This window comes from Melospiza melodia, chromosome 6 (genome assembly GCF_035770615.1).
Source record: "Melospiza melodia melodia isolate bMelMel2 chromosome 6, bMelMel2.pri, whole genome shotgun sequence".
Classification (NCBI taxonomy): domain Eukaryota; kingdom Metazoa; phylum Chordata; class Aves; order Passeriformes; family Passerellidae; genus Melospiza; species Melospiza melodia.
This window is the reverse complement of record NC_086199.1, coordinates 31,766,671-31,794,446: the sequence shown is the minus strand read 5'-3', so window position 1 is coordinate 31,794,446 and position 27,776 is coordinate 31,766,671. Positions and strand designations below refer to the sequence as shown.

The following is a 27,776-nucleotide window of genomic DNA, read 5'->3' as shown; positions in this document are numbered from 1 at the left end:
AGGTGAAATAGATTTACTGCATCAGTGATTTAACTATAGGAGCATAAGTTCTGGATTTAGCTCCTTACTTTCTATTAGCTTATATAAGTTCTTTTAATAAGAGGATGGAAGTGTAAATGTACCTTATGTTTTACCTGTACTATAGTGGTCTTGATAGATGTGAATGTGAATGCAGAAGACAGGCCAACAGCTCAGCAATGCACGTACCTCCAAGTCTGAGCTCCTATTTGTGGATTTCTTTTAGCTGATAGCTGCCCAGAACAGGCAGTTGGCACTTTGGTTTGTGTCTAATTTGGACGATTTTAAAAAGACTTATTAAACCATACCTTACCACTTCAATTTTTGTTACTTATTGAATTAATTGGGAAGGGGGTCCCATATATATGGACCACATGTGCCATTTGCTAAGCAGATGTTTTGGTTTTGGGCAATTGCCTGTTATTTTGTGATGTGGTTTATTCATTTCACATATACAAACAACTCAATAAAGAGTGGAAATGAAAAGATATCCTTGTCAGATGCTTAGTGATCCTTAAACAACTGATTATGATAAAGGTGGAAAAATAAATATTGACTTACTGCCTTCAGGTGATATGATTTTACATAATTATATATTTTGGAAAATATTTTGTCATCTTGGGCACCCGGTGTGATTCTTGGGAATGATCCTGTACAAGGGAAGTAGTTGGACTCAGTGATCCTTGTTCAACTCAGCATATTCTGTGATTCTTTGATATTTATTTCTGGTTTCATGGGAGATTAGGTTTTGGAACTAATAATAAGCTGTTCATTTAGTTAATACATCCAAATACTTTGAGGATAAGTGAGAGAAAGAATGCACTTAAAAATAGCATTTGTCTTGATGACTTAAAAATATTAATGAATACATCTGAAAAAATCCACCTTTCAAAAATATTACATATTGAAAAAATATTAGTTGTATCCAGTTCTTCTTCCTACAAGTAAGCTTTCCACTTGTTCTTAGCCCTCTCATATTTTCAACAGAGTTAATGCAGTTCTTAAGTCACAAAGCCTTAAGTGCAGTTCTTAGTTCTGAAGTTTCTAAAACACAAGCTTTTGAGTAAGCCTTTTGAGATCTTTGAATAATCACCTGATTTTTCTTAAATAAGGATGTTCATTAGCTGGCATATTTACAGTTTGGAGTGTTGTTGTTTTTTTTTTTGGGGGGGGGGTGTTTGTTTTGTTTTATTTTTAAGCCATGGTAAGCAGTATCTTTTACAAAAGAGAAGGCAAAAAACTCAGAAAACATTCACGTTAACAAAACTTCTAGTGTGACAGCAGTACTTTGTGAAAAAAAAAGCTGAATTCCAGTTCTTATTTTTCTTTCTTTTTTAATATTCAACTCTAAACCATATCTAGCAGATACAAAGCTGTCTTCTGAAGTCAGCTGACAGAATCTGTATTGCATTTGCTGCTTGTTGCAAATATTATTGACTTATAGTAGGCTTTGATGGTTCAAGTTATGGAAATTGTGAGCTGGTTCTATTGAAACTTACAGCCATATTATTTTAGTTTATATTGTACAGAACCTGCTTCCTCACTTATGATTTTTTTTCCTGGTGTGTTGGATGTGAGACAAATTATCAGTGCATGTTGTATAGGAGCTGTAAGGAGGCAGGAGGAATTCTTACTGGATCAGGGTGATATGTGAAGTGAGACGTGGGAAAAAATAATTGAGAGAAAAGGAACAGAAACTGGGGAAATACAGAGAGTGCTGGAACCTGTCAACAAAATGGCTGAGTTATGGGTGCACTAGTAAAAATTCCATCAAGTTCTCATTAAATACAGCAAATGGGAAAATGGGAAAGGGTTAGAATAATAGAAATGTCTTTGCCTGTATTAAGTAGAACACTTAAGTATGCTTAGAGAAATGGGTTTTCCCCCCTGCCATGACAGTGAAAAGTGTGACTAGAAGAACAAGTTTCAGATATATAAAGTATACCACATTAATATGCATGAGGTGACCTCTTTCTTGAAGAAGTTGTTTCACATATCCTGCCGTTGTTTTGGGAGTATGTTGTTGACTCTTCATACTACGATGAGCCTTGTCTCATATCAACTTGAGTTTTTAGTCTCATACTATTCTACCAGTCTTTGGCAAGTAAGTTCAGTTTTCTAGCCCTTGCTAGAATTCTTTGTACATAAGTGAAGGGTTCATAATGGGTATTTGTGAATGGCAAATTTGTCTGCCTTTAGCAATCATCAAGCAAGAGAGATATTGTTTTAGTGAGTTAGCAAAACATAAGAAGAAAAAAAGCCAGAAAGAACTGAAGGTTATATTAAATAAGAATATCATATAATCAGATGTCCTAAATAGAAACAAGGGAAGTGATACAGAGAGAAGTAGAAGAGGTACTTAAAACAATGCTAGAAGAAATATTGCATCTTAATAAATAGAAAAAACAGTGCGAAAACAATAAAAGACAGTAGTAGCAAAGATGTAGTTTTTCAAAGCTGCTATTGATTACAGATTTGACCAGTGTGATAATATAAATAGTATGTTCAACGATGTAAAATTCTTAATGCTTTTTGAATTTAAAGAGTTGGGGGAGGTTTTTGTTTCTGAGCAAATGTATCTTTCTCTATGACTTCTAAGTGTAATTTTTTGATTAAAAGGTATAGTGTTCATTTTTCAAGCCCTAATAGATGGTAGAATCTTATTCTGAAATGTTTTGCATGCTATTTTCATGTAGAATTCATGTCTGTGTGATTCACATGAATGCTGTAAATGAGGGAAAAAATGAGATGACCTGCACCTTCTTTTTAATAGTTTAACTTGGAGATGGATGTCCAGTGTTCTTATTGACACTATGTACACAGTACCTTGGAGTGCATTAACATGGTGCTGTTTCCTCACTGTGCTGTAGGTTTGCCTTTCATAAATAACTGATCAACACTTCTAGCTGTATTTAATATTCTTTATATAAACAGAGATTTATTATTCTGTAATAAAAGATATCCTCTTACATCTGCTGCTGTGGTGCAAAATGTTGTTTGCTTTGCCAGATTAAATAGATAATGAAGTGCAGTAAATGTTTCGTGGTACTATTAACAGAAGCATGGCTTTTAAAAAAATTACTTCTTAAACAACCATGCATGGAAATATGTATTAAAATATTTTAAAGGGTTTAAATCTTAAGAAATATTTCACTCTGGTATAAGTCAAGAGATCATTTAAGAGTTTTTCCTTTGAAAAACCTTAGCATCAAAAGAGAGATGTTATTTTTACAGTATAGGAAATCTAAGAACATCAAACATCTGACATTGAAAAATTTAAACTTCGGTGTTAGTATAAAAAATTTGAAATTAATTGATTTCTTTTTAATACATTAAAGTATATGTTGATATGATAAGCAAGTAAATATGAAATAAAAACTTACCTAGGAGATACTTGATTGAAGCTTTGTCTGTGCTCTGTCAGAATATACTGAGACTCACTCAGCAGATAGGAAGCTTTTTTCTATTTGAAATGCATTGTGCACTCTCGTCTTGTGATTTCTTTTTCACAGTGTCTTCTTGTTCACTGCTGCTTTGCTCTTGTGGTATTGGTTGTTTCCAGTTTATTTCCAGGTATCTTCAGTATCTGAGTTCCTCTGCATTCAGGATTTTTGTTAATTCTGCCCTGCTCAGGTAACAGAAAGGACCTGTGAACTTTGCATCTTTCCCTCCCAACCAAAAAACATATGAAAAAAAAGGCAAATGCACCGACCCCAGTCAACTCAAGTATTCAGCACCCATCTAAAAAATAATTGAAGTATTTGCTATGCAGTAAATTCCATCTGTTTTCTGGTGCTATTCCAACACTGAAAAGTTATTTCCCTTCACATTTTAGATTTTTGTAGGAAATATACAGGATCAGTAGACATCAGATCTTAACTTTTAATCCATGCAACATTATTCTGTGAAGGATGATGAAGGTCTGCCTCTCTCAGCTCCTCATGCTTCTGTCAGACACAGATGTGAAATGCTGCTTTAGAGAGTGGGGGGAAAAAATCCTAAAGGGTGTAGTGTTTTGTCATCTCTCAGGACAGTAAGCACGCATGGCATGAATGAGTGGCAGATATGAGCTATTCAAACCAGTCACTGAACTGACAGGATGACACTTTCATGCATAATAGAACCATTAATTATTTCTTCTGATGGACGGCAGTGTGTACTAGAAGAAAAAAGCAGCAGAGGATAATACTAGGTTTGATAGGTTCTCTGTGTTATAACAGCTTGTCATTAAGAAACAAACCAGGAAAAAGCCTGCTGTTTTGGGATATGATCAGGTAAAACAGACCAGAGGGTTATGACAGGGTGGGTGTCATTCATAGGGTTAAAAACTCCAGGCAGGTTAAGGTCTATTCAAAGCTTGCTTTTTATAAAAAAGATGTTCTAACAGATCTGCTTTAAAAATCATGGTTTGTGTTTTGCTTCATGTAGCCTTTCATTTGGGGAGCCTGACTGTTGTCTTGTAGGTTTTCATTTATAATTTAATTTATAGATTAAACCCACACATTTCTTTTTTTTATCTCTGCAAAAGGGAAACTTTAACATTTAAAAAAAATGTTTTTTAAAGGATTCTCTGTATGAAGATTATGCTCAAACTCATCACACACTTTGTATTAAAGACACTCACAAATCCATTTCTAATTAATTTAGAAATTTATATTCTGTGATTTAATGTTGAGGAACTGCTCTCTCAAGGCTAATATGGAAAAAATTAATATATTTTGAAGAACTCACTTCAGTGTAGCATAAGCCTTCATAAATATAAAGTATGATGGATAAAAATCTTCATTCACAGTATCAATGTTGTTAAGGGCAACGTATGATGATTGTGGGGAAAATAATGCAATGTTTAGAACTTTTCCTCAAAATAGGTTTTTTTTCCTCGCAGAATCTTCTTTAGTGTAACTTTTAAATTTATTGACAAGAAAATATTTGCAATCAATTTATTTCTTTTTTTACTTTCTATACCTTGAAGGTGAAGAAAAGATAAGATGATGACTCCTTTAAAACCAGGGTGAAATATAAACCCCACCAAAAAGGTGTTGGGAGAAAGGGCTGCTTCTGCTGGTTTGTACATGTTTACTCTAAGTATGAGGAACTTCTCTCATCACTGAAGAGGAAAACTTATCTTCATGTTCCTTATTAGGGAATGATGGAGAGCATCTGGATAAAGCTTCTTCTGGTTTATCCAGTCAAAAATCATGAGCACTATTATGCCCTTATATCACATCAAATAACTTTTGGAATATTTTTGGTCTCTAGCTTGTATTCTATCTAGCTCCAGACCAAATCCAAGCCTAGAAATATATGATGCCTGTAACTTTAAATCTAAGTTGTCAATTTTGTCTCTTTAGATAACAAGTCGAGTTGCCAAGGATACAATGAGTAGATGATAGTGCATTCCAGTGCTGAAAGTACTGCAATGAGACATACTTTCTGAAATAATATTAACACTTTCTCTCTCATTATTTCTGTCTTCACATGTACAGTCCGTGCATGGAGTTGATGCCCAACCCGAACTGAAAGTGTCCTAAATTTATTACTGTATTTCATAAAAGTGTTGATTCTTGTGAAAACCTTACAAGTAATTGGAATCTGACAAGGCACAACCTATATTCTCAGAGAATCTTCTGGGAGACAAACAATAGCCTGGTCTGTTTCCCCCTTTGCAAATCCCAAAACAGAGGACTCAAATATCCCCTGTGATTATTCCCTGAAGAAGTCCTGAAGAACAAAAGAATTTATACATATATATATCTCCCACTTTTTTCCCCTCTTCAGGACAACGTAAACTGAGCTATGTGTGTGGTAGTATCAGAAGTATTGTGCTGTCTCACACCTGGAGATGAGGATTAGGATAACTTGGATGAAGCAGCATGTTAACATTTAGGGCATGACAATAATTGTGACATCTTGATGTGCAACTTTAGTCTGGGATAACACATGATTGGTGTTAAGAATTCAAACACTGAAGATGAAGGTGGTTAAAATTTTAACCTTGAATATAGCACAAAGAATTGTATTTTTAGCATGGTGTTCTGAAAATCTTTTCTGTTTGGTCAATCTGCAACAGGAATAAGTTATATATAAGCTCCATGACTAAAGTGGATATGTAACATCTGTGGTGGAGAATGTTGCTGGTATGACTGAAGTAGCAAACGCTTCAAGCATCACCCCTGAGCCCTCCAAAGGGCCTCCATCCATCTTGTGACTGGATATCTACTGTGTGACAGGCCGTGCTGCACTCGGGGACTACTTCCTGGCAGAGCTGGGTTGTCTTGGACTCAGGGGGTGGCCTGATGAGGGAATCCATGTCCATGAATAACATCAGTTGACATGAAGTTCTCACAGCTCTAGCCAGTAGTAAGGAATCACAGGGCACTGGCTGCATCCCTCTGCATTGTTTCATTTGGATCACGGACTTGTTGTCTTCTGCATAACTTTGTGACAGCCGAAAAGTTAACTTTGTAGTGAGGCAAAAGTTCTGTACTTGGACAGACTTCTGTTTCAGTTCCTATTTTTTGAGTGGTCTTATGCACAAAAAGCTACTATGTAGCTTTAGTTAACAATAGGTTGAAACTCTGCGCCTGAAAATTTGATCTAGTTGAATAATGTACTTACCTGCTTTAAGAAGAATGCTTTTTAAAAGTTGCATAAGAAGTGAGCAGAATGCTTTCTTAAAAACATTTTGCATTTTAAGTGTGTGAGTATTTGATTTGAAAGCTCACTGAAATTTCATCGCAATCTCACAGTGATATTTAATATTTACAGTATCAAAACGGGTAGCTTTACAAGTAGTATTAAGCCATGCATTGTCTGTGTTAGTCCATTCACGATTAATAATTATGGGTTCTTCAAATCCTAAAGGGCAAATATTACCCCCACTGTATGAAAGTAATTAATCAAATATATTGGAAAAAACATTTTTCTAATAAGACTGAGTGATCAGTAAAGCTGTATCTTAATCAACCATTTTTACAACGTATAAAATGCATGATAATCACTATGGTTGTAAATTTATTGCAAATTAATCTGAAAAAACCCTAAAAGAAGACACAGAGTTAGAGAACACTTCTAAGCATTTTTCTTTTTGAGAATTTTATCAAGTATTTACCTTTTATTTGAAAAACAGCTATGCACATGGAAATCCTATTTTTACCTTTTTTCTGAATATTGTCATTCAGCTTTTAGAGAGCTGTAAGATTATTTGCTTCAAGCAGGTTGATAACTAGTGGTTGCTTTTCAGAGAAAAGTGGTGTATTTATCAGAATTTTTAAATTGCTGACGAGCTAATGGTCTGAAGAAAATGTCATCATTATTTCTGCTTTTGTTGCCTGGAAGTATTTCTTGCCTTTATGAACAAAATACTCTTTTGCCTTTTTTGTCCCTTTTTGTGGGGGGGAGGGAATGTGTTTGTGTGTGTATTTGTTGTGATCTCATATCAATAATTATTGATTATTGCAGATTAAATAATTCTCTTTCGTCAATGGAACATTTGATTACCTTCGAGCTAAATGAAGTTCATCTGCAAAACTGTATTTTTCAATGTTTATATAGAATATGTTGTGTCTGAATATAAAAAACAGGATTCAAAGTTTTAAAATTTTGAAATCAGTTGGATAATTAACACTGAGTAATTTTTGACTTAAGAACCTATCAACCTGAATCTTAAAATTATTTTTAATTTAACAGCAATATCTGTTAGCTCTCAGTGAAAGTAGATACCTCACCATTTCTTAAAATTGATTCTCTTCTCATTAAATGAGTATTTCCCATAGTCTGGAAAATTATATAGATCAACAAGCTCAAAAGAGAAATGGAATGAGATAGCTTAGAAGAAAAGGCATTTTTGTTACCTAGGAAATGAGTGAGTTAAAGTACTTAGCACAACTCTTATCATGTCAGACATCTGAGGGCTTTTGTGTTTCCTAGATTTTAGTTATGGCAGTAAAGCTAGACTTGAGACAAAGCGGCTTTAATATGAAATTCTTTGAAAAGACAGAGAAATAGTTTGTTTTCTACTTTACAAGTCAAAGTGTTGCTAGTAGATGACTTTGGACAGAATGCTGTAATAAAAATGTGTACTGCTACTCCTAATAATGATAATTTAACATTAATTCTATTGCGGTTGGTAGCTACTAACATTTTGTTGGAAATTTTTTTCAGTGAAATTTTGCAAGAATGAGACTTGTAGTTAAACTGTTTTTTTTTTTTTTTTGTGGAGAAAGGTAACTGGGGTGCTGACACACATTCTAAATGAATTTATTTTAGAAATCATACTTTGAGATTTTTGTGTATTAAAATTTTACTGTCTTGGTATTTGTTTTTCCCATTATTTCAATATTAGAAACAATTTCTGCTTTTGTTTAACACAGTATTAGGAAGGGTAAGTAATGATTGTTTCACAAATATATGAGCTTCAATTATATTTTTAATCACATTTTAATTAATGGATCAGTATTTGTGAATGTGCTGTCTGTTTGATTCATCCAAATTACAGCAGGTTGCTGTTACTAAAATATTCTGATTGGTGACAAATTATGGAACTGTTTTGAAGACTGAACAGTTTTGCATAATTGTTGTTTTTAACTTGTGTTATCTGATGAATGCGTGCTCACCAGATGCTGGCCAGATATCTTTCAATTGGCTCTATTTTTTTAGACTGTTCATGAACAAAATAAACTATGACCTTGGATTTGTTTTGGATTTTACACTATTTTGGCAGCCCTACTGCTCACCTGTGTTAAAGGCAAGTTTTGCAGATTTTTTTTTTGGTTGTTTGTTTTGCTTTGTTTTGTTTTGTTTTTTATAAAGGTAAGGAGCAATAACACTGTGACCACAAAATCTGAAAGAGTTTGTGGGGGACCATGTCAAAGATTTTGAAGTTTTGCTTATGCATATTCTTCCTTTCTCTCTCAGTTTGATCTTTCTAGTTGCCATAACAACTTCATAATAGCAGCACATTTACTGCTGTAGTTAAGGTTGTGTCAGCACTTCCATTATAAGCTACTGTTTTCAGGAATTTCTAATTTATTCACAGACTTAAAAATGGCATACAGTAAGTCTATGTAATTGGTTTTAATGTATGGTACCAACTTTGTGAAAGCTGCTGTTGTCTGAGCTCTGATGGCATGTATAAAATAGCATATTGGTCCTAGTGGGTTTTTTTTTCTTTTTTTTTTTTTTTTTTTTTTTTTTTTACTGAGAAGCAGCGAAACATTTTTAGTCTAAAATTAATTTTGACTGGTTCCCATCTGCCAGAGGTATGAGAATCAACATGTTCTTTTGCTCTACCACAATGCCCCATCACGCCTGTATCCAGTTCGACCCATCTGTTCCTGTTAGTTAAAAGGTTAGTGTGAACATGGTGCTTTTCTGGAAGCAGGAAAATGATAACCTTTTTAATAACTGAGTTTCATGTCTCATTAAGAAATAAGTGTTGGACATCCTCAATACTTCTATAATTATTTTTTTGTTAAATAAAGACTAGCAATGTTAAGTGGTGGGTGATTTTTGAAAGGCAGGAAGTAGAGGGTGTTTCTGGTATTGAAAAAAATCAGTTATTCATTGTAGATGCACTTCCTCTTATACAGGTTTAGCAGGGAATTGTGTGTAACTACAATACAACTTTCTGAAATCTGGAAATTGTTTAACCTGGGAAACATGTAAAAGCAGTTTCATGATTTGCTGAAGGTGTTCTGTGACTCCTTGAGTGATTTCACTAAGCCTATGATAGGGAGATCTTTTAAAGACAAGATTTCACCCAAATAGATTCTGGGGGTTTTATTTAAACACATTTATTTCAGGCAAATTGGCAAGGCATGCACAGCATAAACTTGCTGCCCTGAATAATTATGAATTATATACTTGTGAGGATTCATGGGATTTTTCTTTCCTTTTTTTTTTTTTGCCTATTTATTGCCAAATGTATTGCAAGACACTAGCCCCTAAAACAAAATTATGTGCTTTAGCTGTAGGAAGCAGTATAACAGTATATTATAAAAAAAGCCCCAAAACTTTCATATTCTTTTTAATCCCAAATTGGTTTTAATTCACTTTGAAGTCTTCATTTACATAAAATTGCTTAAATTTGAAGCATGTTTTTATTTCCTTTAGTTAATCTACAGTTCTACTTCACTCTAATGAAATATAGTGGCAGCTACTTAGACATTTGTATCACCTTGGTTGATGTTTGTAAAACTTCAGCAACAAGGTGTAACTTTAAAAGAAAGATTAATTAGATTTCAATGGTCTGAAGTGATCACAGCTGTTCATTTCAAAGAAAAATTTCTTTGATTTTTGATTTTAAAGGAAAATATATTTAATTTAATCATCCTAGTTAGATGGTATTTATTTAAGTATATTTTATTCTGAGGAAAGGTTGTAGATACTTCTCAGTTGAGAATATAAATAGTTTTTTAGAAGCTCATTGATGCCTTCAGCTCAGACTTCCTCTTTGATTCTAGACAGGTGAAATATTCAGCCTGGATATCCTATGTCCAGACAATTCATTGCCCTTTTATTGCTTCACTTCTTTAAGTGTTTTCCACTCCTCTGCCAGAATTGGTTTAATTGTTAACTGTTTTCTATAGCATGGCTTTGAAATCATATCCAGAAAATTGCTTTTGAGAGCTTTTTCCCAACTGAGTATAAGACTTAACAGTCAAAACTCTATAAATATTGCAAGAAAATCCGCTTAACTGCTCCATAAAGAAATTATTTTGAAAGCGCTACATTCTTAGGGTGTTTGCAAATAGCATTTCTTTTTCTAGGTTTTACAAAAGTCTGCATTTGTACTTCTGTCATCTTTTGTTACTTTCTCCATTCCCTGAATTCATGGAGCTTTTATTTTCTGAGGTTTATTAGACCTGGAGGATTAATTTAAGCATGAAGGGTTGGTTGCTTTCTAGGTTTTGTGTCTTGTTGTGATTCTCATTGTAAAGGATTTTGTCCTTTCTGTAATAAGTAAAAATTAATGGAAAATTTTGCATCCTTTGCAGACTTCATAGCTGTGAGAAGTTATTCCGCCTCATCTCTGTAACTCTTCTTAGGAGTAAATATCTGAACAGAATCCTAGCTTGATATTAGCTTGGTGCTGTTCTTCAATAGTACACTTCAGATGAGGAGAATCATGGAAAGGAGTTCTTGAATGTTGCAGGCTTTGGGTAAACTGCAGTCTGTCTACATTTACTTTGAAATCTGTAAGGCAGTTCTCTGGAGCTATTGAACTAAGCTATTGGAGCTTAGTTAAAAGGTTTTGCTAGAAATCCTCTGAAAGATCTCCCTCTTTTTCAGTGACAATTGGGGTAAAAGATAAGGTTTGATGTCAGTTGCATCTCAGAACAGCAGCATAAAACTAACAGTATTAATATAGTCTGGGTTGTTGGGATCAGTTGTTGCAAAAGCTTTTCTTTTTTCCAAGACGTGTACTATGTTGATCTTCAATATATTAGAGATTAGGTAGGGGAAGTATATATTTATGAAGGGAAGATTTAAATGGAAGTACAGATCAGGGTTCGTATTTTTTTAAAAGCCCATGGTTTGCAAATTGTATAAGCTATTATCTATAAATGCCTAGGTAGAGCTTGTTTCCAGAAAGCAATCAGCAATAGGTCCCCTTTCTTCTTACTTCATGTCTTATATAATTTTGAAAACATTTCCCTTAAAAATTATTATGTGGTTGCAAGATTACTGAAATTGAAAAAGCTTTTTGGACATTCACTAATATAAAATTTTGTGTCCTTTTCTTTCTAATAGATAAAAGTTAATTTCACTGAAATTCTGTTAAGCTAAGGTTCAAATTTTAAGTTTCAGATTTATCTGAAAGGTTATTAGTTTCCTGTAGGCTTTTTCCTAGGTTAACTAATGTTGTTTGTGAGCCATGTGTGTAGATGTCACCCAGCAGATAGTCATGTGTCTGAAGAACACATGTCTGTAATTCAGGTGGTTTCATAATGATCTTGTGTGGTTCATTCTCTGTCTTGTGATGTGGCAAATGAGCTTGATGTTTGTATTCGGCAGAAGGGCAGAGCCGTCCCACAAAAGCCACAAAATTTGCTAGTTTCCTAGTAAGAGAGGAATGATCTCAGAAGTCTTCCAGGAGAGGTGGGACACCTCAATAATGTCCCTGCTGTATCTCTGCTTTCATATATGTATTATTCAGGAAAAGAAAGTCCTTTTTTCCTGCTTTCAGATTGTATGCAGGTTTTTCTAAAGACTCATTTTATAGGCTTTTTTCAAGTGAATTCTGTACACAAAAAATATAATCTAACTTGCCTAACAATTAGGACACAATTAAGGACTACTGCAGTGCTACAGTTTAAAATCTAGCCCATTAAGTAATGAATTCATTATATTAAAGATACTGGAATTTAGTTTGCTTTTCCAAATTCTCTGTTAGTGTCCAGTCTATTAAGTAACCTTTTATGGTTTATGCATTTTAATCCTATCATTTTACTAGCTTAAAAGCACCTACTGGAACCTTTGCCAGAACTAAGAATTAATGAAGTAATGAATTCACTGTCACAGGCTACTTAAAAGCTAGTTCTAACAATAGATAAGGAAGTCTAAAGCATAAAGGAATCCAGCTCTCGTTTGGAAGAGGAACATCAGTGAATAAGGTACCACTGAGAGTGCACACTGGAAGGCAGAAAAATCAGGAAAGATGAGAAACTTACAAATGTCTCTCCATCATAAGTACTTTATCTTGCTGTTTTTTATAGATGTAGGGGCATTCTTTGTTGAAATTCATTCTTTTGCATTTTAGTCAGCACTTCACTATTCAATTAAAGAATCCTGGAAGCTGAAGTTTATCTCTGCCCACTTGTGGAGCCAGGACTAGAATTGTGTCTCAGAAGGAGGATGTTCTGTTTGGTTTTGGTGTTTGGTTGAGAGTTTTTTTCTGTCCTGAGGACTTACTGCTGCAGCATTGGCAACTGGGGAAAAAAACCTCAGTAGAACGCCTTTATAATTATTTGGGACAGATTCCACTTAACTCTCTTTCATTTGAAAATTATTTTAGAATTTTGAGAAAGACTGTATTTTGATACCTCATGTTTCTTTTACAGTTTCAAGGATGCTGTATTTGCTGGATAAACTAATCTAAATATAATGCAATACTTACCTGTTTGCATGCTGAGTGTTTTAATTATGCTCAGTTACAATTTCTTAAATTGCATTTTTGAAAGTTTCTGAATTAAAGATGTCCTAGGAGAGAATTAGCCTCTTCCTGATTAGTGCTGGAGTAATGCAGATAGCACATTCAAACACCTATTTGGGCATGCAATTCTGGTTTTGTCACTGAAACTACAGGTCAAAAAGTGCACCCTTACACCTTAGTGTCCAGTGCTTCTTTCTCCATCTGAATTAGGAATGTACAGTTGGAAAGACCCAATAACTTTGAACAATTATCTAGTTATTTAAACAGTACTTTAATGCAATTATTTTCCATTTGCATTCAGCTGGGGGTTATGAAAATATAGACTTTGCTTTTTCATTATGTGCTTTTTTGAGTGACTCAATGTATGAATGCATTTGTCAGCTGGATTATGAGTATCATGCTTTATGCCTTATCTCAGCCTTATTGTTAAGGAATCTCTGTCTTTCTTTCCAGTCACACAGACGTCAAGTCTCAGAGGGGAGCACAAGACTCATGCCTCTGTGATTTGTCACATGGTCTCCTGCCACACTGCAGGCATCCTGCATAATGGCAGCAAAAGACTCCTGTCTCAGTACTCTTCTGCCAGCCCACGCAGAAAGAGTGCTTGGGTAGAAGAGGAAGGATTTGCAGACCAGAGAGTTCTGGCCATTGAGAGCTGGGAGGGCTGTGCAGAAGCACAGAGGAAGCCGCAGGCACTATCTTGCAGCTGTGGTACCTGCAGGACAACATGTATCTCACATGAGCAGATGTCTGCATCATCAGTGAACAGAATTGCCCATTCCCATTGTTGTGCTTAATGCATACAACTTCTACATTTGACTCTGGTATACTTCAGAGAACTGCTTTTTGGTAAAGCCTGTCTTGTTGATTGCCACTTCAAAATAGAGATGAACATTTAAATTAAATGCTTGCAAAATAATGCATCTATGCAGTTAAAATATTTCTTACAGAGACATGACCACTTGTGTGATGGGAAGAAACTGGAAGTTAAGCTGTAGTTTTTTTCATCCAGAAACTTTGAGTATCTTCAGAAAAGTCAGGCTTTGCTTCCTCTTGGGTATTTGAATGGAGCAGTGTTCCATGAAATCTACCCTCAGATAGAATAGGCTGTGTATGCAGAGGGAAGCTTTGTTGTTCTGTCCTTTGTCTTTGTAGAAGATTTGTTTCACCTGCCTCTTGAGGAATAGCATATCTTCCCTGTCACCTGTTTTCTACAATTTGAATTCATTTTTTGGGGGTAGTTATAAGGACCATTTTTTCCCTTTCCCCTGCAGGGAGTGGGGAGTGGGAAGGGTGTTGTCTGCAAAAGTCATATTTGTTACTTATGTGCAGACAGCCAATAATCACCTATCAAGAATTTTTATTATTTTAGCAAACTAGGGAATTAGTTTTCATTGGCTACAAGTTGCATAGTTCTCTTATTTATTAGTATTCTATCTTATGTTGGTTAATGATTCTCTCATTTCCCATGCTGATTACTCCCCATGCTCAGGCTTTCTCTTTTTTGAGTTGGTGTGTTTCTTGTTCCAGTGGTCACAATCTCCTCCTGCTGGAATTGCCTTTTAGGCAGTTGGAGCCCATTTCAGCACAGTTGCTGGGTTGGGTTTATTAGTTTCTTCTCCATCTTGGGAGCTCTGCCAGGTGGTCTATAAATTCTGCACTCTTTGTGTCCACTTTCAGTGGGCATCCCACTTCCCAAGCCTTGTTAACCTCCTGCTAGGTCTGAGACTGCTGAAGCATGTCCAGCTCTATGCCTTAACAAGGCAATTCTACCTACAAATAATTTGTGTTTCCAACTCATGGACATCACTTGGAGCTTGCTTGTTAGCTGCTCTCTGTTTCACGGATTAGATCTCCCTTCTTGTTGATTAGGCTTGAAAGCATTAAAAAACCAAAAGTCAAAGAACATCCTTTCTTAAAAAGATTTTTACATAGTCTATATTTTGCAACAGTGTTGCAGTATCATGTTTAACAGAGAGACATAGAAATAAGAAATTAAATCTTAGAATACAGGAGTTAACTGTTATCTGTGTGCTTTAGCTCTTATTTTCCTGGTCTAGGATGTGTAAAAAATCACTTTCTAGCAGCAAATGGGATCTGTGAAACAGCTGCATGCTTTTCAGTAGCTTTGGGAACAATGAGTAATGAGAGAAATTTCATGCACTTCATTAATCAGTGAGATTCTAGAAATATTTGAGACTATTTTGTTTATTAGTTGGGACAGTTTACAGACAGTTCAGTGCTCTTTTTTTCAGTCTTTTTTTTAAAATATCATTCACTGAGTATATGGATATTCATGCTTCAGAGACTTCCATTTTCATCATCCACTTTCCTGTTATCTCAGTAAAAAACTCCTGCAAAAAATGTCTTAAATGTATTAAAAAATATCTTGAAAATTTTATGGCTGACGGCATTTTCCGTCTAGGAGAAAAGAAGTGCTGTTTGTTTAATGAATTAAAGATGACATTTACCTCTAACAGCCAAAGATATGCTGCTATCTGTAGAAACACCTTGATTAACAGTCTTGGCTTTGAAACTGGTCCAAATGTGGATGGCTGAGTACAAAATGGACCCTCTGTTATAAAACATGGTTTCTTTTCATCTGGTGATCTACTTCTGAAAGTAAAGGAGATGATGAATGTTCTGTTAGTATAACAGAAAATAGTTCTGTAATTGTAATGAGGCTCATTATAAAAGTGTGCCCAACATGTTGATTTAGACATTTAATTTCTTCTGTGTGTGTTCCAAATCACTGTAATCATCTGTGCAGACCATGCTGATAGCACAACTTCAAAATTTATTGAGCATTTTGAGGTAATCCGCATATACATAAATATATTCAAAAATGTTAAATTATGTCTCAGTTAAAGAGTGGAAACTATATATGCCCATTTGGAAGTCCTTTATTAGATGTTTTTGAAGTAAGCAAGCACTTTCTTTGGTGAGACCAATGTTCAGAAAAATGGCATTGCAGTAATCAGGTATAGGAGGTTAGTCTCAGGTAAGTCTTAATTTTATGTTACTTATAGTGACTTTGAAATAATATTTCATGTAAATTTTATAGTTTACACTTTTATAATACTATAAACTTGTAGTGGATGTGAGGGCTGCTTCTCTAGTGAATAATGATGAATGATGATATTTATTGATAGTAATGGATATTATTTTAATGGGTGGTATTTCATGAAAATAATGGAATATAAAGAAGAAATGTATTGAAAGTTTAAAGTAAATGTAGAATTTAGAATTTATTCTTTGTCTTGAAGCTGCAGGATTTTTTGTAATTTTTAAACAAATCAAGATTTTAACAAAGCTTTGTTTTATGGCATCAGTAAAAAAAAACTTTAATGGCAGAGTTTCAGGTGGCATGCTGCTGGGAATTCTTTGAAAGAGATGTTGCCTAGAATAGTGATTTATTTATTTTTTATCATACTTTTAAATAGAAGGGGTGATGCCACTAGTGGAATCTACTAAGGAAAACAGATTTTAAAAAATCAGTTCATTTATAATATTTGTTAATAAAAATAAAAAATTAGATTATAGGAAACTCTAATATTTCTTCTGTAAGTATGAAAGGCACAATTCTTTTCTGGTGTAACTGATTACATTTTAACAGCAGTAATGCCCATCTGCTTCTCAGGGTTTCTTGGCAACTTTAGTGCACTAGAAATTATAAATGCTTTAAACGATACTGCAAGTTGTATAATTTTGTTTTACTGAAGCCCTTATTGGAACACACTGTTCTAACAAAGTGTGACTAGATATAATATGTATTTATACTTTTTTTTGTGAGTTTGGCGTAGAATTTTTTCAACATTTATGATTAAATAAATCTCTTAGAAGCGTTGGAACTCACCACAGCAAACTGAGCTGTCACAGAACGCATGTATTAGATTGTAAAATATTATTCCATTGTGCTTGTGTTGTGAAATATTGGATGGATTAACTTATTGTCCAGGTAGACAGTTATGGTAATTCTGTTTATTCTTACGAAAAATCTGATGACACAGAGTCTTTGCTGTAATTATTCTGCTCTTCCCATTTTTATTTTACTGATCCATAACTATCATTTTGGTGGAAGACACAGGAAAACTGAGAGAGTTAAGACTGGAGAAAAATGGGAAAAGAAAATGGACACTTCAAACAAGAAAAAACTCAAAACCAAACTACAGAAAATCTGAATTTCACTGGAAAAGAGATTACCCAGCAGTTTGTTAACACTTTATGTGTGTGTTCGATGCTTCTGATAAGGGTCTAAGGAATTAGATGATTCTGATGTCATGAAGGAGCAGAATAAGAGTCTGCTGTGGTAAAAAGAAGCAGAATGGAAGCACACAAAGGATTTAGCATTAGAGTAATTGAAGATGACATTCTTTTCTAATTATCTCTGTTATTTGTTGTGTTGTAGGTTTTTGAATAAAAATGAGCAAAGCAATTGCCCAGGAGGCAATAGGGAGGAAAGTTGCTAACAGGTGAAAGCAGGAAAATGAATGCTTTGAATATCTTCTTTTTTGCATAAATTCACATAGATCCTCTCTGACTGGATAGCTAACATATTTTTAACAGCACTTGGAAGTGGGTTCTATTAGAGAATTCTGGAAATGTTAGCCGTTTCAAATTTCCACGTAGTTGAAGTAATATTAGGGAGGAGAGAGTATCCTTCCTCTGTTCTTTCACTTTGCCTTAGGCAACTACTTGTCACAAGTCATGGATGTGAGATACTGCGTGGTTGACCATGAGTCTGAATAACTACAACCATTCTTATGTAATAAAGAAAATAAAAATATTAAATAGGGGGTCTAGTCTTGGTATGTTTGACTGTCTCTATATGTTAGATGTTTAGACACCAGGAAGCATTTCTTCATGAAAAGGCTTGTTAAGCATTGGCACAGACTGCCCAGGGAGGTGGTGTTCAAGAAATGACTGGACATGGCATTTAGCACTGTGGTCTGATTGACAAGGTGGTGACCAGTCAAAAGTTGGACTTCATAATCTATTTTCTCAAAATACTGTTCTTTTCTTGTGGCATATAAAATGTTACTGTATCACTGAAAGTTGAAAGAAGAATTGTCTGAGGCAACTGGCAATCCTAGAATGACCACTTGTATTTCTTCACTCTTTCCCTTCATGGTCTACTTTTTAAAGACTTATTTCAGACTCAGATTGGTTATATTGTCATTTTATTAAATCTTCTTTGAGTTAATAGCCTGTAATGCAGTGAGCATGATTTAAGTTGTACTTGTGATTGTAATAAAGAGTACACATATCATAGTGATCAAATAAAATCAAATTATATACTAGACTTCTAGATGACTGTGTGATTATCATATTTCTAAATTTTTGTTACAAAGCTATAAATATAATTTATTGAAATTTTTAATAGAAATTAGTAGCAATACCTCTTGTCAGTTGTGTCCGTTTAAGTGATTGACTTTAGACTTAGCACCTATGTTTGTATAAAAAATATGATATATTCTATGTGAAAATAAAATTCATTGCGTTTGCCTCTGAAGAAGCAGAAATCTACCCTGAAAAGATCTCTCTTCTTCCTCATGGCTCCAACCAAAACTTAAACCAAAAGACTTGTGTCTTTTTGCGTGAACGTGTTCTGGTGCATTTGGCAAGTATCTTTCAGCTGTAATGAGGAACAGGGTCACTACTGCTTCCACAGCTTGCTTGAAAGACATGCATTAATGGTTGTGTTTCAATAAATGCTAACTAAAAATGTATTTAATACTTCATTGCTTACTCTACTCCCTTGAGTTTTTAGAATGCTTTAGTTTGCAGAAACATTGATAGACATTGTTTCTGCTATACTTGTGTTTGCAGAAATGCTTTAATATGACTGTGTATGACAACCTTCCTATTGCCATTTGTTTGTTTAAAAGGGACAAATGAATTAACAAAAAATGGAATTTCTCAATTTGGGGATTTTATAAACTTGAGCACTTTGGACTAAGTCTCAAGAACTTCAAGGTTAAAGATAAAACTCTAAGCAGGTGTGTGTTTGTGAAGAACTGTCTTTACATGAATAATCATGCTGAACATATATATGCACAATATATTTATGTTTGTCTAATGATATATATTTTCTTTTTCCCGAGTATTCTGCTGATCATACAAAAAAAAAGTGAATAATTCACATGAAGTAGTAACACAGAATCCTATTAAAATACAAACCCAAACAAGTAGGGGGTAAGTTCAGGATGCATTCTCTATTTATGCATCTATTCATGCAGAATTTAGGCAAGTTGCTTCTGGTATGAATTAAGCGAATTAAGGCAGATGTTGTCATGTGAGATTAATCCAATTAAAACCCAGACAATATCTGTAGTAGAGCAAAATGGAAAAATAAAAAAGAAAAGGTGCTTTGTGCAGTCTGATCCTCTCCTCTTGTAACTGGTATCTATAATTGTATAAATGAGAGACTGTTAGGACTGTAAATATGCTTTTCCTTTCTGACGTTTCCTGCCTGTTGCTTGGTTACCAGTACTTTGCCACGCATACGTGGAAGGTATTAGCTCATTCTTCTGTCTTCACTCTTTTGAGCTTTAGTGAGGAGATACATGATCAAAATTCATGATTTATTTCTCTGCCTCTAGCTGTTAAGGGTTAAATGACTTATCCTAGGAGATTTAGAAGTGGTTATGCATAATTTATTCATTTCATATGGAGGAAAAGGCCATTCCACTATATGAATCTTTCAGAGTAGTGTTGATTTTTTCTTTTGTTTTAATCTTTTTTCCTTTTTTTAGAAAGTAGGATTCTTTACTAGTTGCTATGAAACAGCCAAATGACTTACCATAAACTGTCATCATGACCTTTCCCAATGATGGTAGTCTTTGCCATTTCTCCTCTAACTTAACCACAGTATGACATTAGTGTCAGGATCACTACAGAATGACACACAGTATTTTAAGTATTTCTGTAGTGACTGTCACCATGATACCTGGTAGCTTTCAACAAAGTGGAATGAAGGGGTAAAGAATGCAGGTTAATATATATTTGTTTAACTGCCTGATTTTTAAATTTCCCTGTGAATGGTCATGGAAGTAGGAAAAGGAATTAAGAGATTACCATTGAATAGATGAACACAAGAGTAGTCATACTCCTTCTATCTTGTCCCTTCCCCTCAAAAAGAAAGGATTAATACTTGATTTTTACATTGTGTACCTGAGTCAAGCAGGCAAAAGTGGAAACAAGTTGAGAGAGTTCTTTAATGTCAGTTGAAGGTATATTATTAGAATGATTGTAACTTGAACAGTCTGCAGTTTTTAAATGAGTCTTCAATGCACTGCATTGAGTTTTCTTAAAATATTTTTTTCTGTACATCTTAGTATTGGTAACCATTTTATAATTTCAGTAATGTTAACTGATACTTGTTACCAATGTGCCATTTTATAGTAATTTCTGAAGCAAGTATGTCTTGGCCTATCAGGTGTTGGAAGAGTAATGCCATAGTGGCATTTTCTCAAACATGTCCATTAATGGAAAATGTTTTCAAGTAAGATTTAACCATATCTGTTTAACTTTTTAGAATACAAAAAAAAAAGAAAACGTCAGCATGATGTTGGCACTGAAAACTCTAATGTATATTAATGTATACATTAAAGTTTAAAATGCTTTTTTGTGAGGTAGTTGCTTTAATAAAGTTCCTTCTCTCCATTCTGGAAGATTATGTGTATAATACATGAACTATGTCTAAATCTGATGACTGCTTTAAGAGCTACCTACCATCATTCTGATTTTTGGTATATCACAATTAACTGCCTTATTAAAGAAAAATAAAACTCTTAAACTTGAACACAAATATCAGTCTTTGCTTTTATAATGTATTCCATTTATCTCTCTACTTCAGTAAATCTGGTGTAAACTCTACATTCTTAAGGTGACGCCAGTGGTAAAACTGTGGGCTTCCACTTCTTGTCACCCCAATGGGAGAAGAAGCAACAGGGAAGCATCTCCTTCCCCAGGAGCATGGACTGCTTAAAAAATGTGCCTAAAAGCCTATGTAACTTTTAGTCTCAAAACTTGAATAATCTTTTTTTATTCTTTTTGAATAATTTTAATTCATAAAATAATTTGGTACTAAAAAGTCAAATAGTGTAAACTTTCTACAAAACTTGCAAGTATCTCCTCTTGTATCACTTTAAGTAGCCATTAGGGAAGGAGAGTGTGTCTTCATTAATGGAACTGGAAGCAAGTATTGATTTGGAGCTTTATGGCTATCTATGCAAGTATTGACATCTGCTGTTCTTTAATTGCTGTTGCTTATTCAATTACAAAGAAAATGATTGCTTACTACTAATCCTATATCAATATACTGTTATTATCATATTAAATTTTGAGGGGGTTTTGCCTAAGAAAATGGTTCATTTTTTCTAAAAGAACAAAATATTAACCCTATTTAATAAAAGCAATAAGATAAAAACCCCTTAGAAATAGTAGCTTGAGTTGAATTGAGTTTTTATTTAGTTCCTTACTGTGCAGTTCTTAGAGGTCCCAAAATGCTGTCTCCAGTGGTTTTCTGCCTTTCAGTGAAAGGCAGAATGTGGCCTTAAAAAATGCCAAGTCAGCAGAGTGAAGAGTAGTTAGCCTGAAGGCAAGGAAGAGGCTGATGTGAACTTAAAGGTATCTTCCTTTCCTCCAGTTCCTCAGTTTAGTTTCAGTATTTTCATTTGTGTTCAGGTAAACACTTGACTGAAATTTTGATCTTAATGGAATTGGAGAAATAGGAAGTTCATGTTGTAGTTTTGATATTAATTTTTAATGCTAGCTTTATCTTGAGGTTTTTGAATACATTTGCATGGCTAATCATATTTATGAGTGACTGTGTCCTAAAGACTCAGATAGAACAAGCCTTGTCTGTGCTAATATGTTACTTTAAAAATGTTTCCTGGTAAGTTTGTATTACCCAAACTCGGTATTTTATATGTGTCTTAACTGTGCATCAGTGAAATTCACTGATAATAGATTTAATTTTTACTGCTAATGTGGTCTATATATCAGAGGCTCATTTTAAAGACTAAGGTAGAGAGATGTAAGCCTAAACACTCCCCAGCCATTAACTTCAGTATTAATGATGGTAATAGCAGAAAGAATCATTGCTCTTTCCTCCGTCCCTTTTATAAGCTGAAGAAAAAAAATTCGTGTCACTAATTTGTTTATATAATACATTTTACAAACTAGTTTACTAGATGCAGTAGTACAAATAATCCTTTAAATATCCTTAAAGAATAGATTCTGCCACTTTCATTCATAGTAAGTTATGCCCTGTTTTGTAAGCATTTCTTTGGTTTTTGTAAGGCCACTGTAAGGGTAGAATTCCCCTGAAGCAGAGCCTATTTGTTTCCCTTGATTTAGTCATACAGTTTTAAATTCATTGTACTGTTTTCTGCTCTCTCATCTAAGTACTTGTGCATAATTGATGGAAGTGTGAGTTTTTCTGATGTTGCCTTTCATCTTGTTTCCATTCTCTTTTTCCCTGATACTCTGTTTCTTCATTTGGATGTTGAGGAATAGATTACGGATGTCAAAAAGTGAAAGTATCTGAAACAGGTAAAAGAGAGTCATTAGCCAGTCAGGTATGAACTGTAAATCAGTCGGGTATAGAACTTTTTCTAGCTCTCCTCACTATATTTTATTCATTATTTATTTTATAAAAGCATCCGTATTCTTCACAGCAGGATTCATTGGAAGGTAAATTCCTTTTTCTGAAGAACTTATAAACCAAACATTCAGAAATGTAATATACTTAATTTCCTACCAACCTCAGCTTGTAACTAGGAAACACAATGTATAAAAACTAAAGTAGAAAATAAATGTGAATGAATGTGTTGTTTCCCTGTGATTTAAATTAAAATTTGGTGAAGGCTGTATAGCCTTCTGTCTTTCATGTCTTAATGATTCCAATTTGGAATGTTACTAACATGAATCAGGGTAAGACTGTGTAGTCAGTCCTAGATTTGGCAGTGACAGCAAATTGTTTTAGTAACTCTATGACATAATACCCTGAAAACAAACAAAACTTTTCTAAAAGTTCTTCTTAAAAATAGATTTTCCTATGGGCAAGGAAACGACTAAGTTTATTTTCTTTACAGGTGGTTTACATGTACATGTCTCTGGACATTTGTCATTCTATGTTATTACTGGTTTACACTTACAGATTTGCTAATTGCTCTGCTGGTTGCCGCACTTTTTTTAAATGAATAAGAGGATGAGTTTTAATTTATTCCTTTGATAAACACATTCAAGGGCTCATCTGTACCTGGTGAGTTTGGGTCACAAAATGTGGACCTTTGTATGTTCAAAAGCTTCACCTACTGTTACATTAAATTAGAATTTATTACATAGTTCAAAAATTATAGGTAGATAGACAAATGGTATATCTCATAAACCGTATTTCATTAAGAATTAGTCTTCTAATTAAATAAATATATTTCAAAACGTTTTTAAAATGCATTTTCTGATAGGCTTATTGTTACATTTTTGTGTGATCAATTATAATTTGATAGTTAACTATTCTTTTGATTTAGCCATTACATCATTCAGGAAAACAGAAGCACTTGGTTCCTTTTGCTAATGGTTGTCCAGCTCAGGTTCTGATTGAGGGCTTTTCAATTCAGATATAGGTAATTGTGGATTTTTTTTTTATTTTAATGTTTATGTATTTATGCATATATTGATGTATGGAGGGAGTGTAAGCTACATTTCTTTGGGAGACAAAGAAATGCACCAATGTCAGTGTAGAGGAAATGATAGAATTATTCCTGTGGTTGAAACTGAAGAGAGTAATTCTGGGCAGAGTACAGTTTTGATAATTTGTGTTTGAAAATGCAGTTAGTACAACAGAGACTCACTCAAGAAATTCATGTTACTGTAGCAAAAGTAAAATATGCTGTCTAGGATTTATGAAGAGAGAAAAATCTCAAAAGCTGAAATACAAGGTTTACTTAGAAGTGGGCAGCACATTTTCACTCTTCTTTAGTAATGAAACAAATTTATAGTATCTATCCTTTATTAGAGGAAATGAACTTTACATCCTTGTTTTGCCTTTTTTTTTTTTTTTTTTATAAATTTGACCTCAGAGATGATTGCTCACCTCTACCCTTTATTTTGTATGAATTAGAATTTAAAATTAAACTAGTGCTTTGTGGCCAGTTGGGATTGATTCCTTTGAAGAGAGAACTCAGTCTCTCTGGGGGTTTTGTTTTGGATGTCATTCAGTCAGTAGACGCCTGTTCAGTTATTGAAATGATGTCCTTGAAGTCCTGATTGTGGTCAGTGAGGCCAGTGGACCTTTAGACATGAAACACTAAAAAAGGAATACAATATAGAAAGTTGGCTGTCCTTAGCAAATATTTTATAAAGCTTCTGATATTTGAAGAGCTAGGAGGCCTTGTAACATAGACTTCATTAGGTAGGCTTTTTAAGTATTAGTGCAAGACTGCTGTGTGATAGCACAAGGACTTTTGAGTTATAAATAGCTTTATCCATGCATAGCCATGTCACTTCTGCAGCAACATAGATGCTATTATGCAATTTAATTTAGCTGCTAAAAACCATAGTATTTTAATCAGGATTTTCCAGATCTAGATTTGTACTATATTCCACTATAGAAGTGGAATACTTCAGGGTAAAGTGTTTTGAGACTATGTCATCATTTTAGAATAAGTGTTTGTGCCAGCCTACATATAGATAGTTAGAGCTGTTTAATAATTGCCTTCTTCCATGAGCCTCCTTGACACTAAAAAAACCAGCCTGGTTAACCCTCGTTAAAAAAATTAGATTAATTTCTTATTAAAATGAAAGACCCAGTTTTTAATCATTCAGCTTCATGCTATTTAGAAAAATGTTCAATTATTAAAAGGCTGCTGAAATTTAATGGACTAGGAAGACATTGTACTTCACTAAATTATATGAAGTGCCATGGTTTCTCTTCATACAAAAATTATTCACCTTGTATTTCTCAAAGCATCTAAGCTTTCATCTTATTTCTGGATATCAATTTAAATCTTAAATTTAACCCATAAGATTTGAAAGTAAAAATACTTTTTCTATGAAGTGTTCATAAAAATAATGCTGAGTACGTTCAGGAGTCTCAGTGTTGCAAATTCACAAGTGATGCTTCTTGTGAAGTACTAGTGCACTATACTTCCTTATTTGTGAAAAGTAGGAAACATAAACTGCAGAGATCTCAATAAAGCAAAATGTACAAAAGGCAGGTGTTAGAAATGGTGACACCTGGGCATGTGTTGCTGCCCACAGACATATTCCAAGAGGTCCAAGTGTGGCCAGTTACACTCCATAAGCCATGTGAGCAAATAAAATATGTGGAGCCCCAGGATGAGTCTAAGTGTTGTTATTGCTTCGCTATTATATTTTTGTCAGTCCACTGCTTCACCATAATTTTGACTGTAGATATTGAATCTTGGTTGTTTATTTTAATCTAGGACTTAAATCAGAGGAAATAAAAGTTACTTTAACAAAAGCCAAATTAAATGGTAGTTTGGTCATGAGTTTTACTTATGTGGTTTTGGTTTACAGGATAAACCAGCTTTTTCATTCTGTGGAAAGGGTTTGTATGATCACACAATGCTTACTGCATATATGTATAGAAAAGGGTCTCTGAGCTGTCTGATTTTTGTGCTCTGGACACATATTTGCTGGTGTTTTAGTTTGGGTAAAGAAATGAAGTATTGAAGAGAACCTCACAGTCATTCCAAATTACTGTGATTTGGTTCATACTCTGATCCTTTGGTTAATACAGACTTTGTTTTAGAAATATAGAGAGTTCTTCATAGCAAACTTTTGATGAAAACTTCGTTGTTTGAAAAGGTACTAAGTTTTTCTTTCCAGTGTGTTTAGTTTAACAAATAGAAACTATTTGTGAGAAAGGATGGTGTAGGCATCTCAAACTGATGTACTTCCTTTTAGGTTTCAGGATGTACTGATTTCAACAGGTTTGATGTATTTGTATATGTCAGGAAATTTATGCTATGTTTTAATTTTTTATGTGACATATCTGTAGGTAATGAACTTCTGTTAGTTATGCAATTGTTCTCTCATACAGAGACAGGAAGTTTAGCTTCTTCAGATGTATCATTTTAAAAATCATTTCTGTGCAAGTTCCAGTCATTTTGATATGACCTTTACTGTATTTTGAAGTGAAAAGCTAGGGAATGCTGCAACAATATTGATTTTTGATAGGGGTTAATGTTTTCTAAGTTAGCTGTGGGGCAAGAAAGCTGTTGAGAGACAAGTTTAATTGAAAAGGGTAAAACAGTTCTTGCAGAATAGAGAATTAACAAGAGAAACAAATTACAGACATTACCTTCCAGATATTAACTTCCTTTCTGCACCATGTGTGTGTATGCTGAAAATGAGTTTTATGTGCATTTATCTGAAATTTTCCAGAAAAGCACTTGCATGCAAATGCGTTTTTTCATGGATGAAAAAGATTTTTTTCTTTAAATTGAAGATTAGCATTAGGGAGACCAAGAGAGAGGTTTGGGTGTTTTGTCTTTCTACAGAACAGATCTCTGTAGTACCAGACTGATACCACAGCTATGTATCTATGTCTTTGTGAGAACCATGACTACACAATCATTGTGGTAGGATTTGGAAAGGAATTCAGTGGCTCTACCCAGGAGGACTTTTCCAAAGAGTTCTGTTGGTAAAGGCACGCTGCATTTTCATTCTAGAAGCCATGAGTGTCTTTTAAACAAAACATCAGTCATCGGCAGAATTTACATCACATTTCTGTAACTACAGCCAGATGAGTTGTTTTGGTTAAAATTACTGAGCTAGATTTTTCTAGCTTTTTCTAGCTCTAAAATAAGTTTAATTTAAAACATATTAATTGTATTTAATATGTTTAAAAGTAATGCGGTTGCCCATTGTATATTTTTGTTCATAGGGAAATTACATAGGGGAAAAGAAATCATTATTTACTGTTGAATATAATAAAAATTGTTTGCTTAATGCTTTGCTAATGGAAATGGTGCATTTTCTTTAAGATCATTAGCTATTGTTGTTAAAGCTTTTTGTAACAGTACTCTCCTTGCAATGTTTTTTAATTCCTTTTTCCTCCCATACATCCTTGAACATAGATCAACATGTGCAAATTCCAGTCCATGGTTACTCTGACCCAATTTTGTCAGAAAAACATATTCTGAAATATTTATATCTATTTCAGTGACTGTTCATGGGTTAATGTTTTTCTCTCACACTGAGGAAAAAGTTTTAGAAAGAGAGAAGTGATTGCCAGTAGTGCTGTTCTTGTGTTATGCTGACCTCATCACATGCAGGAGACCTGCAAGCCAATTTCTTACTTGTGCTTTGATGTTACAGCTTGAGCTTTGTAAATATTCTATATACTTTCTTAGGAAAAAATTGCCATCTAAATAATATGCTTAGTTTTAAAGCAAATGGGTTCTTAAATATTAACAATTAATATTCTTTTCAGACATTCATTTCTAAGTAATTGAGCTTGTAGCAATTTTGTTTCTTCTATTTTAGACGCTCAATGGTAGGACCTCATGTAAGAGTCTGCTCTTGAATAGAGCTGGTGTTCTGCTTTATTCTAGTTTATCATTTCTCT

The 27,776-nt window shown here is 34.0% G+C and overlaps 2 protein-coding genes across 2 annotated transcripts in view; one reads left to right on the top strand and one right to left on the bottom strand.

Annotated features, from left to right (window-relative positions):
* The window catches only part of CHRM5 (cholinergic receptor muscarinic 5), a 48,383-nt gene extending 44,383 nt beyond the window's left edge, over positions 1 to 4,000 (bottom strand). The window contains exon 1 of the mRNA XM_063160516.1: positions 3,402 to 4,000. The gene's annotated coding sequence lies outside the window, so the exon portion shown is untranslated. The remainder of the gene's footprint in view (positions 1 to 3,401) is intronic.
* AVEN (apoptosis and caspase activation inhibitor) overlaps positions 1 to 27,776 on the top strand; it is an 84,773-nt gene that overhangs the window by 33,719 nt on the left and 23,278 nt on the right. The gene's annotated exons all lie outside the window — the stretch shown is intronic.